Raw genomic sequence first — 13,415 nt, 5'->3', positions numbered from 1 at the left:
GTCTGTTCGTAATCAACCCCTGTGTTCAATTGACGGATCTGAGAAGAATACAATTACCTTCTATCCTGGACGGGCCCCCAAAATGTCGTGACCTTCCCTGGTCACCCCGGATTGTCAGACTCCGTCTTCTGTAATCAGAACATTGAGTGAAAGAAAATACCCTGGGTTTTGTAGTTTCGCCTTTTGCAAAAGGGAGAACACCTAGTGACCACAGGCCTCTCAGTCTGCTTCACTCCCGTCCATAAGTGTTCTGCCCCTCCCTGGACACAGGCTCGTTTTATTGAAAAGTGGAGGTACATTTGCATAATATATAAACAGTTTTTCAAGACCTTCGTTGGTATTCCCATATTGGGACATGTTGCCCTGTTATTCCCACCTACCAATTATAATACTTGGTCTAACTGTTATTTATGACTGAAACACTCTCTATCCCCCCTCTGTTGGATGCTTTATCTTACGTCCACCTTCACCATAACAAAAGGGCTCCAGTAATGTAAACATCCTCCCTAACTCTCTGTAAGGGTGTATGTGTATGTAAAAACTCCCTTTTTCTCTGAGTGTAAGCATATACAATCGAGTACATATGTGCTCTATATCATGTCAGTGCGTAGGTACCCTTATATAATTCCACAGCTGCTAACTAATTAAACAAACTAAACAGCCTTATGTTATTTATCTTATTTGACAGGCAGCAAATCATTCACTGATTAAATGTAACTTCATACTGTCTGCACATAGGACGCAGACACATGCGCACATACAGGTGAGCACGCTTCCACAAGCGGATTGAGCTGGTGGATTAGGCTAAACTAAGCTAAGCTAAGCTAAACTAAGCTAAGGTAAGCTAACGGTTGTGACGCAACCGATCATGTGGCGCGCTTGACCGGCATCCACAGATCAGACTGAGATATGCCGATTTTATGCCGGTCAAGCGCGCCATCTCTGATGCTAACTGACGGTAACTTCAACGGTAAATAAACAAAGCACAGAGCTCTGAGGAGCTAAAGCAGAGAGAGAACAGCTGGAGGGACACATTTGTAGCTCCAAGTCATGAAGTCAGTGTCCTCCTGTCAGAAACACTATGTGCTGAATGTCACTCTTTTCACACAGAGCCGTTGTTGTTCCGTGACATTGTCATGTTTACATACCTGTTCTGTGTAGCTTGATCTCAGGCTTCAGGAGCAGATCCAGCAGTTTGCGCTGACGGTCCAGCTCTCCCTCGTACTGGACGATAGTTTGTTCAAACACTCCCAATATTTCAGCAGCAGCAGCAGTTAGCCGCTCGCTGATAAAACCTCTCAGAGACTCCCAGGGCCGGGTCTAGACAGGCATGTATGAGGGGGCAGTCAGAAATGTGAAGGGGGCATCATGTGTACACTTCATGTTGAAGCACTTTTTTCCTCTGGTCTTATAGTGACAATATGTTCCTTGCTGAATTGTGTTGTTAGCTGTGTCCAAAGCCAGCCTGGAGAAGTGGATTGCACTTTGTCAGGCCTTTATCTTCAGACCTGTCCAACTTGTGAGTCCCAGCTGAAGACTAAGCTTCTGCTGGTATAGCACTGAGGCACGCAATCCCCCTGACCACTATAAGGTGGCGATCCCTCAGGGGAAAATTGAAACATAAACATTGAATAAATAAAATATCCTTAATCCAGCTTTTATTAATCAACAACATAACATTTATCTGGATGGTCTCATTCTCAAAAACATGTAATCTAAAGTAAGTTTAAGTTTACAACACTCAAAGGTCTTATGAATAAAAGTAACACTTAAAAAATTAAACCCTAGCAGACAGGCTATAGATCATGTAATGTTTTCTCTTTTTTATTATTTGTTTGTTTTAGTTGTATTTTTTAAAGCACTCTACTCCTGTCCACTTTACAACCACAGTCTCCTATTTCCCTTTGCAAAAACTTTCGCATAAAATGATGCATTGCAGTGTCTGTGTCCTGCTAGAGCTGGAGTAGAAATTAAGTCAGCTGGCTTTGTAGAAACTGCAGTGTGATCTGAAACAGAACAGAACTACAGTCTGAGGCTTTACATAGGGCTCTGTCAGACAGCGGTCATTTGTCTTCAGTCACATTCAGCGGACATGGACACGTCTCTGTGCTTGTTGCAGAGCTGGGAGCATGCTCCACGAGAACAAAGAACTTTCTCCTCGCTCCCGAGGTGGAAGGAACAAGAACAAAGTTCATTTCGGCGCGGAGTATTCACACTCCCGGAGATGTGTGTGTGCAGCTTCTTCAATGTCTTTAGGCATTCAGATGTGATAAAACACTTACAGTGGAAAACTTCTGTTGAACTTCTGCTGTCACTGTGCTCGTCTTTCTAGTTCCTCTTCCCCCTCCTTCTCCTTGTTCAGTTCATTTGTTTGATTGCCGTTGCTAGGCAATAAAACACTGGTTATTCACCCTCTTTCATCTTTTTTGTTTGATTTCCGTTGCTAGGCAACTTGCCGTTGCTAGGCAATCAACTCTTGTTATTCACCCTCTTTCTTCTTCTTCTTCTTTGTTTGATTGCCGTTGCTCATCTGTTGTTCATCTCCCAGAGGACATTCCGGGTCAACTTCACGTTTTTTTTACAAACCATACATTTTGTATGACTTACAAATGCCAATATTTCCTTCAGACTAGGTTTCTGTTTTCTTTATATTTCATTATATTTCCATTTGAATGACTTAATTGGAATTGTGAAAAGTCTCCTACCCTGAAATGACTGAGCTGTTTCTGAGGTATTGCCGTCTCCTTCCTCCTCTCTGGCGCTTACTGTTTGTAAATGGCAGATTTCAAGCCCAGGAGACTGGTGGGAGTGCATGCAGCCTGTGGGAGTCAAATGAAAAAAAAACTGGAAGATTGTAAACAAGAAATGTATATAAGAAATGTGAATACTGTAGTTGGTTCATAGAGTGGAGGCTGACCACCATTTTAAATCTGTCCTAAAGTGCATATTGTGCAGAATCAGAAAAACCTCATTAATCCCTGCAGATGCTGCTTTGTTCAGTCACTCAACATCATAAATTATACTGGATAGTATGAGAGATGGATTGATTTCTCATGTTCACAGTCCTCCCAACATCAACAGTCAAGTGCCTCATAATGCACCTGTAGGGGCTACTGCTGTAATAAAAGGAATGACGCAAAAATGTGACATGCATTTTTCACACACATATTTCCAAGAATCCGTCTATATGTTATAATACAATAGGCATATTTTATAAATGCTGTTGCCCAGAACATATACATTGGTTTGTGATGAAACTGTACCCTAGCTTCTATATCGTATGCTCACTCAGACTTGATACGGGGCAGAATCTTGTATTCGTATATGTACTTCCAATATGAGGCGCCCTCACATTTAGGCTTTAGCTAGTTCTGTGTCTGAGTAAACACTCTTACTTGACACACATATATGCATCAAATACAGCAAGCCATTGCCATCACACAAGGACATCTGGCATTCAGCACACCAGCTGTTTGTACTTTTATAAAATATAAGCGTTGTTGTTTTTCAGTGTTCTCAGGCACTGATGTGACATGAATAAGCATGTTTCTCACAAATGATGGTCTTGTTCCGCCTGCTATTGAGGAAACTGACAGTTAACTTTGGTCAGAGATGGGAGACAAAGCCTTATGTAGCCTTATGCCTTCGACCCTCAGATTGCCTCCTCTGCTGAGGCTTATTAACACAGACCTGTATCCATAGTAGTTCACATGTACAAGTGGCTTGGATGACGTCCCTGAAACTATGAAAGGTGGAGAAATAAATTCAACTCTGAAGAAGATAATTGTGTTGTTACAAAGCTTGTTGTCAGTATAGACTTTCAGGTATTTTCAGTCTTATGTTTTGTCACAGAACATGTGTTTACTGCAGATGTATTTATGAGAGAAGTTAAAGGAGTTAGCTCTTTTTTATGCTGCTGTAAACTAATATAAGGTTCATTTCATGCAGCGATGGGACAAAAGTTCAAAATAAAGGGGGCTGCAGGAGCCTCCTACCACTCCTCCAACCAGAAGAGATCTGGGCCAGATCCAGACGTTGAGCTGAATCGTATTCTTCGAGCCTAAGCAGAGCTCAAAATCCTAGCTCGCCATCAACCCTGGCCTGCACACAGCACAGGACCAATTAATGTGCACACAGTCCATCTATCTAATAATAATACAGTACAAATCGTATCATACATAGTTCTAAATTAGAGTTCTCATATCATCAAATATATACATACAAATATAGATATTCTATTAGTCAAATTGGGAAATAAATGTTTGCTATATTATAATATCAATTCTGCTAGTGTAGCAATATCAAACATGATCAAACATTAAAGGTCAGACAGAAATACTTTACAGACCTCTCACATTGATTCAATGTAGCACAGTTAAGGATAGTCAGAGAGACCTGGCTTTTTTCTGGACTCAGTGCAGGAGGTGGGTGACAGGAGGGTCCTGACAAAACCGACTCCCATGATGCACCACTGAGACACAGGAAGTCATTCCTGCCTGTCTCAATCAAACTACTGAACTCTGAACTGTAAGATAAGACAAGACAAGACTTTATTAATCCCGAAGGAAATTCCTGTGCCAGAGGTATCAAGTTACATTAAATGCAGTTAAGTACAGAGTATAAGAGTAGAAGTGTCACTCAGACACTGTACATTCATACTGGTACATTCATGTCCTGCTCTTTACTATGGAAAGGTTTTATACAGTAGTGAATATGTTCTTTAGATACAACTCAGGGATTTAAATGCTATCTAGGTATTTAGATATTTATTATATATTTCAATGTATCTTTAATTTCTAATGTCTGTAACAAAAAAGAATTTCCCCTCGGGGATAAATAAAGTCATTCTGATTCTGATTCTGATTCTGATGCTGGACAATGAGTCCTGCAGGACGCCCTGTCAGCTCTGCAGAGCAGCTTCAGTGGCAGACTGCTCCACCCTCGGTGTGTGAAGGAGAGATACAGAAGGTCTTTCCTTCCTGCTGCTGTCAGACTGTATAATAACCACTTCTGATAGGAGCAATATTCACACACCACAGTGTACAACACATTATTTATTTAGTTTCTGATGCACTATGTACAGTTTTCTTACAGACCACTTCTCCCTCCACTCACCTGTGCAATAACTGTTCATATGTAAACTGTTTTTATTCTATTCTATTTGCGCTGGCAAACTGCACCAACAAAAACTCTTATTATGAACACTATGCCATAACATTCTGACAAAGAAAAGTTTATGTGGCAAACACACTAGACCATGTGGCCTAATGGATAAGGCGTCTGACTTCGGATCAGAAGATTGTGTCTGCTTTGCAGGTGTTTTGAGTTCATCATCTGATCACAGTGTGACATCATTAGTTTATAATATTGAACTTTTCCACAATATTCTCATTTATGGAGATGCACCTGTACATGGTGGCTGATTATGATAACAAACTAATGAAGTGCTGTGAAAATGAGTCAAATATAAAAACATGAGACAGTGGGGACCTTGGGTGTCTCCTTCAGCCACAGACTTTTGTCCAGACAGGGGTCAGACTGTATAACATCAGTCCATCTGTACTCTAACCTCTGTACTTTATCACCATGTTTACACCCAGTGACACTGATGGGGAAACAGTACAGTGTTTTTTCTCTTAGTGCAATAACATCCTCACCTACAGTGTAATACTCAGAGTTTTTCATGATATCATAACAGGACATAATACATCTCTGTACATTTCTCATCTGTATATCTGCATGTCTTATGGTTGCTCTGTACATAGTCTTTATTTCTACTTTATCTATTGTTGCTGCTCAGGACCTTGTTTTCATGCTGCTGTAATGGAATGGAAGGAACGCTGACAACCAACATAGGTCATAGCAGCAGTCCTGGCGCGGTCATATATCAGCTGGGGTGTGACGCAGTGGCTCCGTCAGTAACTATGGGCAGTGTGTACGCACCCAGACACACATCATTGGAAACCAGCTTTAATGAGAGGTGAGGGTTGCAAAAGTCAGAACAAGAGCCTGTTGACAGAAATCAAAACTCTAAAGGAGAAGGTTGCCATGTTAGAAAACGAACGAGACTTTCTGCAGAAAACCATGACCATGACATCCACTGGTAGGTCATCTGTTCTTTGAACGCAAACGTTTGAACTAGTGCCGTCACATGATTACAATTTTAATCACATTAATCACTGCGTTGCTGTATATTTATTGTGATTAAATATCACTCATTTTTAATTCATTAACTCATTGGATGAACTCAATTAAATTGAGTTTTTCCATCCAATAAATACTGGTAGCCCCAACTCAAAACAAGTACATTAATACAATATAATGTATTTGAATTGGACCAACATGAAAAAATCATGTTGGTCCAACTCAACCTAAACATATTGTCAGGGTTTTGTGTGAGGAGAGGACACAGTTGCAGGACGCAGAGCGGTTAAAATCCAAAAAAGTCTTTTATTTAAAGGCCAGGAGGGCAAAACAATACAAAACTAAAAATCACACTTGTCGTGGTCAAAAGGTAAAGTACAAAATAACTAACTGAAAATCACACTACACGTGGCAAAACTAGAAAAGCAAAAACTAGGAAACTTAGCGAGGGTTCAAAAACATAACATGAACAAGGAGACTACCTTGGGCAAAGCATAGCATGGCATGGCATGGACGAGACCGGGAAAGAAACAAAGCCCACACAGACGAGATGAACTAGCAAGGACAAAGGGGAAGACACAGACTATATACAAAGGGACCAGGGAAGACAACGAGGCACAGGTGACACACATGAGGGCAGGGCAGGTAATCATACAAGGAGGGAAAACACAGGAAGCAAAACTCAAGACAATACACAGGGAGGACAGGACTACCAAAGTAAAACAGGAAACACAAGACAAGACTAGACAACTAAACACAAACCCAAGGAAACAAAACACCAGAACTGCAGGAAAATAACAATAACTAAACACAGATCAAACTAAAAACCCAAAACAAGGAAAACCAAAACCATAAATAACACCAGGTCGTGACAGAACCCCCCCCTTCAAGGAACGGCTCCCAGACGTTCCAAAAACACAAAACAAGGGTACAAACAAAAACACAGGGAGCCCAGAATTCAAAGTCTCAAGAGTCCAGGAAAAAAGGTCTCAGAGTTCAAGAAGGCCCTGGCCATGGGCCAACAGACACAGAGGTCCCATAAAACGAGAGGCTGGGGTGCTTGGGGGGCAGAGTCAGAAACGGAGGGGACAGGGACCCTCCAGGGTCCGGGCTGAAGCACAGCATGGACAGGGCTGAGGACCCTCCAGGGTCCGGGCGGAAGCCCAGCATGGACAGGGGTGAGGGCCCATTGGGGTCCGGGCGGAAGCCCAGCAAGGACGAGGCTGCGGACCCTCCAGGGTCCGGGCAGAACACCAGCGAAGACGAGGCTGCGGACCCTCCAGGGTCCGGGCAGAACACCAGCGAAGACGAGGCAGCGGACCCTCCAGGGTTCATTTTACATTCATTAATTACCATGGACAAGTAAAAATGTGATTTAGTAGTAGCATAATCCATGTATTAAAGTACATCTGCATGTAGGCGGTGTATGTGTATGATAAGGTGCAGATGCATAAAAGTACCTGGTTCCAAACTGCACTCTGCACACATCCACATACAGCATCCTGTAAAATAAAAGAAGTCAGAAAAGAGTCAGATCACATTGACCAAATAACAAGATGCTGTAATTGATTACCAAGTATATAATTAGCTACAGTCATTAAGAGCATAAGATGAGATTATATATTAGAGGTATGCATGTAATAAATATGTTAAAGGTGTTATGCTGCAGCAGCCACTCCCAAATTTCACAATGAAATTTCAAATCTGAAAATCCTCTGAGGTCCACCCAAAACTTTAATCTGAAATCTCAACCCGTTTTAATCAAATATCATTTAATAGGTATTATTTAGGTTGAGTTGGACCAACATGGAAAAATCATGTTGGTCCAACTCAAATACATCACATTGAGTTGGGGCTACCCATATTTATTGGATGGAAAAGTCTCCCACAATTTAACTGAGTTCATCCAATGAGTTCTTTTTTATTTTATTTTTATCTATAGTGCCAGATCACAACAGAAGTCATTTAATGGTCCCTTACTATAGAACACATTTATACCTTTTCCTTTTACTAAACAAAGTCATTTCAGCACGTTTACAGGTCTCCCCTGCTCTGTGTCGTACGGCGCAGTTCCAGCCTGATGCACAGGGGAGCAGGCACCCACCAGCAGACAAAAAATATATAAAAATAAAATATATCGCGAAAATATGCCGACTGCTTCACTTCAATAAATCACGACTGTATTGTTTCACATTAACTACACTTAAGCACTGGCTGTACCCCTGCATACAAGTGCTGCTCAGGCTAACACAGAGCGTTAGCTCTGGGCTAACGTTAGCCTGTCAGCTACACTACAAAAGTAAAGCAAAGCACTTTTGGATTGCGTTAGCTGGCGGCGAGCTGCGCTCTCAGTGTGTTAAGGATGAATTCAACGTGCCTGTGTAGAAAACTCCAAGTACTAACCGTGTTTACCACTTACCTCTGACAGCTATATGACGCGACCATAGACGTTAGCTACAACGAATGCTAACTAATCTTAGCTGCTTGTAGCCTGTCTACCCCAACATGAACAATGACTGACACTTCTTCTTAAGCTCAAGGTCCATTTATCTTAAGGCATGCACATTGTTTCACATAAAGATAATAAACTTATTGAATAGAAGACAGAAAACTTACCAACAGTAGTTTCAAGCAGAGGCAGATGGCGGGTAGGACAGAGGCTGATCTCCTGATCTCCTTATTCAGTAGTGAGTTGACATTCCTTATTATTGCCGAGGGGATCGCTGGCTTAAAATGTCTACGTGCAGCCTCTACTTTCACTCCTGCCTTACAGCCCCTGTACTTCTTCCTCAGCTCTCCCTGAACCTTGTGCTGCATTCCGATGTTAGTCCTCAGTGCAAGGACTTCTTCTCTTGAATAAACAATATCAGTTGTAGATTACTTCTAGGAGTTTGAGCAGAGTGCTGTTTACAGGGTCTAAGTTGGAATATGAACTTGTTTGGGTTAAAGATAATTGCTATAAATGTAAACATAAGACAGACCTTCAATCTACTGAAGCTGAAAGAAGAGGGCTCGTCCGGGAATTGAACCCGGGACCTCTCGCACCCGAAGCGAGAATCATACCCCTAGACCAACAAGCCACACGTGACCTCTTTTTTTTCATGTTTCGGTCAGTGCAAGAACAACACAAAGCACATGTTCTTCTTAGTTTGACATTGGTAAAGATATGTACAAAGATTTCTGGTTAGGAATATATAGTGTTGAACAGGGACTTGAACCCTGGGCCCTCAGATTAAAAGTCTGAGTTCCTTCAAGATCCACCCACAGAGATCCTGAACACATAAAACTCAGATTCCCAACCAGAATAGTAGCAGAACTGAAGACACCACTTGGAGGAGTGTCTTCAAAAACCAATCCTTGAGTCCAATGTACCAACCAGCACACAGTAAGTGAAACAGGCATGTCCACGCTTCAATGAAAACACAGATTGGCCGTATGGGGATTGAGCTAACCGGCCCTATTGACTAACTTGACTGTTATTCTGGAATTCTGCCTATCATTCCGGAATACTGATGTCTATTCTGGAATGCTGCCACTTATTCTGGATTACTGCCTTTCATTCTGGATTGCTTTTCATTCTGAAATGCTGCCTTTCATTCTGCAAGTCTGCTTTTCGTCCAAGGCACTGTGTTAAGGTTGCGGTCTCCACTGGAGGACAACCCTGAGACAGAAACTGGTACAGCCAAAGGATGAAACTCCCATGGAGAAACACAGCAATATCATATATGCAGTCCAGTGCAGTGAGGAATGCTCTGATCTGTACATTGGAGAAACTAAACAACCACTCCACAGAAGAATGGCTCAGCACAGGAGAGCCACCTCCTCAGGACAAGACTCAGCTGTTCACCTCCACCTCAAAGAGAAAGGACACTCCTTTGAGGACAACAATGTTCACATTTTAGACAGAGAGGAAAGGTGGTGTGAAAGAGGAGTCAAGGAAGCATCTATGTTAAGCTGGAAAAACCTTCCCTTAACAGAGGTGGTGGCCTCAGACATCATCTTTCTACCACACAATGCAGTGATTCCATCCATTCCCAGGAAGTTTGCACATACTCACAGTAAGAACAAAGGGCTGTCAACCAAGCATCGCTGCCCTTGTTGGTTTTAGCAAATCTAACCTGCAGTAATTGCCATGTTTGATGATGTTATGTATTTATTCTTGCTGTAACTCAGCACTGACGCTTATTACTTCTCTGGCGCACAGAGCAGGAAGAGAGTGACAGCCAGCCGATAGTTCCTTACAGGGTCCGCCAGGAGGCCTGCATGATGTGTTTAGCGTCTTATTGCTTCCACAAATTATTAATATTCTCCCTTTTGATGCGTAACTGTCTACAACTTTGCCTGGTGTCAGTGTTTTGCAGCCAGTCACGTCAATACGATAGATAGCGCATGTTGAGTTTAACTGACCGCACGTCCGATGTTCCCTGAAGGCACCATGGCCGAGCTAAGGCCTCAGCCCAGAGCGCGCTCTGCCTCAGCATCATTGTCATGCTGTCAACAGAAACAACAGGTCAACAGCCCTTCACCGTCTCTGATTGGTTCAGACCATGATATGAGCCTGACGTGTGTCTGTTGTTGGACACAGGGAGAGTCACAGAGAATGTATTTCCCTCTAACAGCTGGTCGCACCGGCACGAACTCAGATATTTTTTCCCCATCGGGTGACATTGCAAAGAGGAAAATAAATATTCATGGAACTTTCTGGAGTCAAAGCTTGAATCACAATAAAATTGAATACCTCATGAAATGGGGATTAAGACTTTTCAATACTTTTTAAGGGCCTTCATTTTCCCACAGTTGATTTATCAACTTTTAATACTTTTTAAGACCCAGCGGACACCCTGACTTCAAATGTCACTTTGTATAACAACTTCGTGCAGTGAAACTGAAAGTGTGAAATGTATTTTATTGTGTCAGCCTGAAACCATTCAACCATGTAGTGTGGTCGAACGAGACTACACTTGTGTGCATGTGCATGGAGATTCAAATCCCAAACAATCCATGAACCAATAACACACACCGCAATTCATTTTATTCACCACTAGATGTCCGACTCCAGCACTGTGTCAATGAAGCCTCGAGTAATGAACCTTTTTCTTGAATCAGGTGCCGAAGCTTCAACAAAGCCTTGAAAACCCATCACTAGCTGTAGGTATTATCTGTAGGACACAAGAAACAGATGCTGAATTAACTATACAATGATCGGATTGTGGGTTGGTTGAATGTTTAAGGGCTAATGTGTGTGTGAGCCCTTTTGTTGTGGCCAGGGGTGACAGTCAAAAGAGTCCCTCTTGTAACAAGCAGGCATTTATAGTTCCGGACCAGTCCAGTCAGGAAATAGGTGCAGGGGGGGAGGGTATCGTTTGATTGAAGGACAATTATAGTTATGAGTTTTAAACCAGCTTTTAGCTTTTAATAAGAAGGAATTCCATGTACATATGTATTGCATTTGGTGTGAGGTGTATGGTGGGGTAAGTGTAAAATGGAGAGGCAGCAGCTATGTAAGGTAGCCATTTGGAATGAATGTGTGCACTTCCACCTCCTTCTCAAGCCTCCTACTTGCTGCTACACACCAAGCTTTCTGCCCGAACAGGGACTTGAACCCTGGACCCTCAGATTAAAAGTCTGATGCTCTACCGACTGAGCTATTCGGGCTCTACGTGTTTTTTCAGAGACTAATTCTGTGCGCAGAGGTTAACTGAAACAGAGAGCAATCATTAAGGATGAACTTCCTGTGTGTGCAGACCATTGACAGTAAAAACTATGGACAGAGCTTCCGTGACGTCACCCGTTTGTTTCTGAAGAGCTCGGTGGGAGGTTCCAGGACGTTGATGACCGCCGCCATGTTGGCAGCGTCATGTCCACCAAAACTCCAAATATGGACAAAAAGGGAGAGCACGAGCGGGGTTTAGGGGGGCGGGCGATCGTGGGAGCAGGAAACGTTGTCACGTTGTGACACGTCAACTGTCTGTCACTCAAAGTGGCAACGCCCATAATTATGTGTAATTTTAAGTCAAAATACCATTGAAACGAGTGAGTTGTAAAAAACAAAAAGCAAGTGGTCTTGTGTTATGCCTGAAAAGGGAAGAGCTGTCAATAAGAGGGACGGCTTTTGCTTGACACCTTCCCATGCTTTGGTCCAGCAATACTTAAAAAGTCACAAAGCTCAATTAAAGCGTCTCTTGTAAGTGTGTACAAGGAAGAACCAACTTCTAACTTCAAAGCTTCCAGGTCTGATGAATCCATTTTTTTCTAGGTTGTGGGCAGTGTTAGTGTGGTGCAGAACCTTTTCCTGGGAAGAATAGACAATGCTGCTCTCCTGGCACTCAAAGTTGACCTCGGGTTGCAAGCGGGTCTCTCTCTGCACAGTCGGTCAATCACCACGCGCTCTGTCCACTCCGGCTGAAGATGTGAGGGGTTGGATAATGATCAGGGACGTCTATCTGAAACAGCCAGTCCTTGCCACATCCATCCCAGCAGTGCCTCCAAAATGTTATGCCTGAAAAGGGAAGAGCTGTCAATAATAACACTGACACGCGATTCTTCCTGTCTGGCAGCTTTATGCAGAATTCAGCAAAAATAATTATGTACTGTGGAAATATATGGTCAAACTTGGTCAAAATATATGTTTGTTTGCACATATGGTAAAAGTGTATGGTTGCTCATAGATCGAGACCTCTGACTGAGGCCATAAAGTATTCTGATGTTTAATGGTTAGTTTAGAAATTCGAACTGCAAACCCCTTAGTTGACCCAGAGATGAAAACACAAGCTTGCCAAAGAGATAAGATATACTCAAGGTCGTAGCAGGAGGACCTGTGAGAATACACACACACACACTCACATCTTTGATGTGAGTGGGAGAACTTCAATGTCTTTTAGTTTCGTATACGCCCTCCACCTTGTGATTATTGAATATGCATGTTTCACTGAAAAACATTACCTTTTATGCCTTTCTATGTAAATGTAACCACACCTTGTTGTCAGATTAATAAAACGAGCCTAATGCATGGGACAGACAGAATGCAAATGGTCAGCTGCAGGAGCAGATCGAGGGGTCTGTATTGAGCTGTGCATTCTCCCTTTATAAAGGCGAAACTGAAACTGATCAGTACTGGTTTTCATTCAATGTTCTGTGCATCGGGGACGGAGTCTGGGAATCCGGGGTGACCAGATCAGGTCACAACAATTTGGGGGCTCGTCCAGGGGATCAAAGGGCAAAAATCATCCTCAGATCCGTCAATTGAACACAGGGGCCGATTACGAACAGAC

General features: G+C 42.6%; 2 non-coding genes across 2 annotated transcripts; both read right to left on the bottom strand.

Moving 5' to 3' along the window:
- Positions 1-9,152: 9,152 nt before the first annotated feature.
- Positions 9,153-9,224, bottom strand: trnap-cgg (transfer RNA proline (anticodon CGG)). Its single transcript has one exon. It is a non-coding gene; the product is annotated as a tRNA-Pro (tRNA).
- Positions 9,225-11,726: 2,502 nt separating this feature from the next.
- trnak-uuu (transfer RNA lysine (anticodon UUU)) lies at positions 11,727-11,799 on the bottom strand. Its single transcript has one exon. It is a non-coding gene; the product is annotated as a tRNA-Lys (tRNA).
- Between the last annotated feature and the right edge of the window lie 1,616 nt (positions 11,800-13,415).

This window comes from Parambassis ranga, unplaced genomic scaffold (genome assembly GCF_900634625.1).
Source record: "Parambassis ranga unplaced genomic scaffold, fParRan2.1 scaffold_27_arrow_ctg1, whole genome shotgun sequence".
Lineage (NCBI taxonomy): Eukaryota > Metazoa > Chordata > Actinopteri > Ambassidae > Parambassis > Parambassis ranga.
The sequence above is the reverse complement of the archived record's forward strand: the minus strand, read 5'-3'. Positions and strand labels throughout refer to the sequence as shown.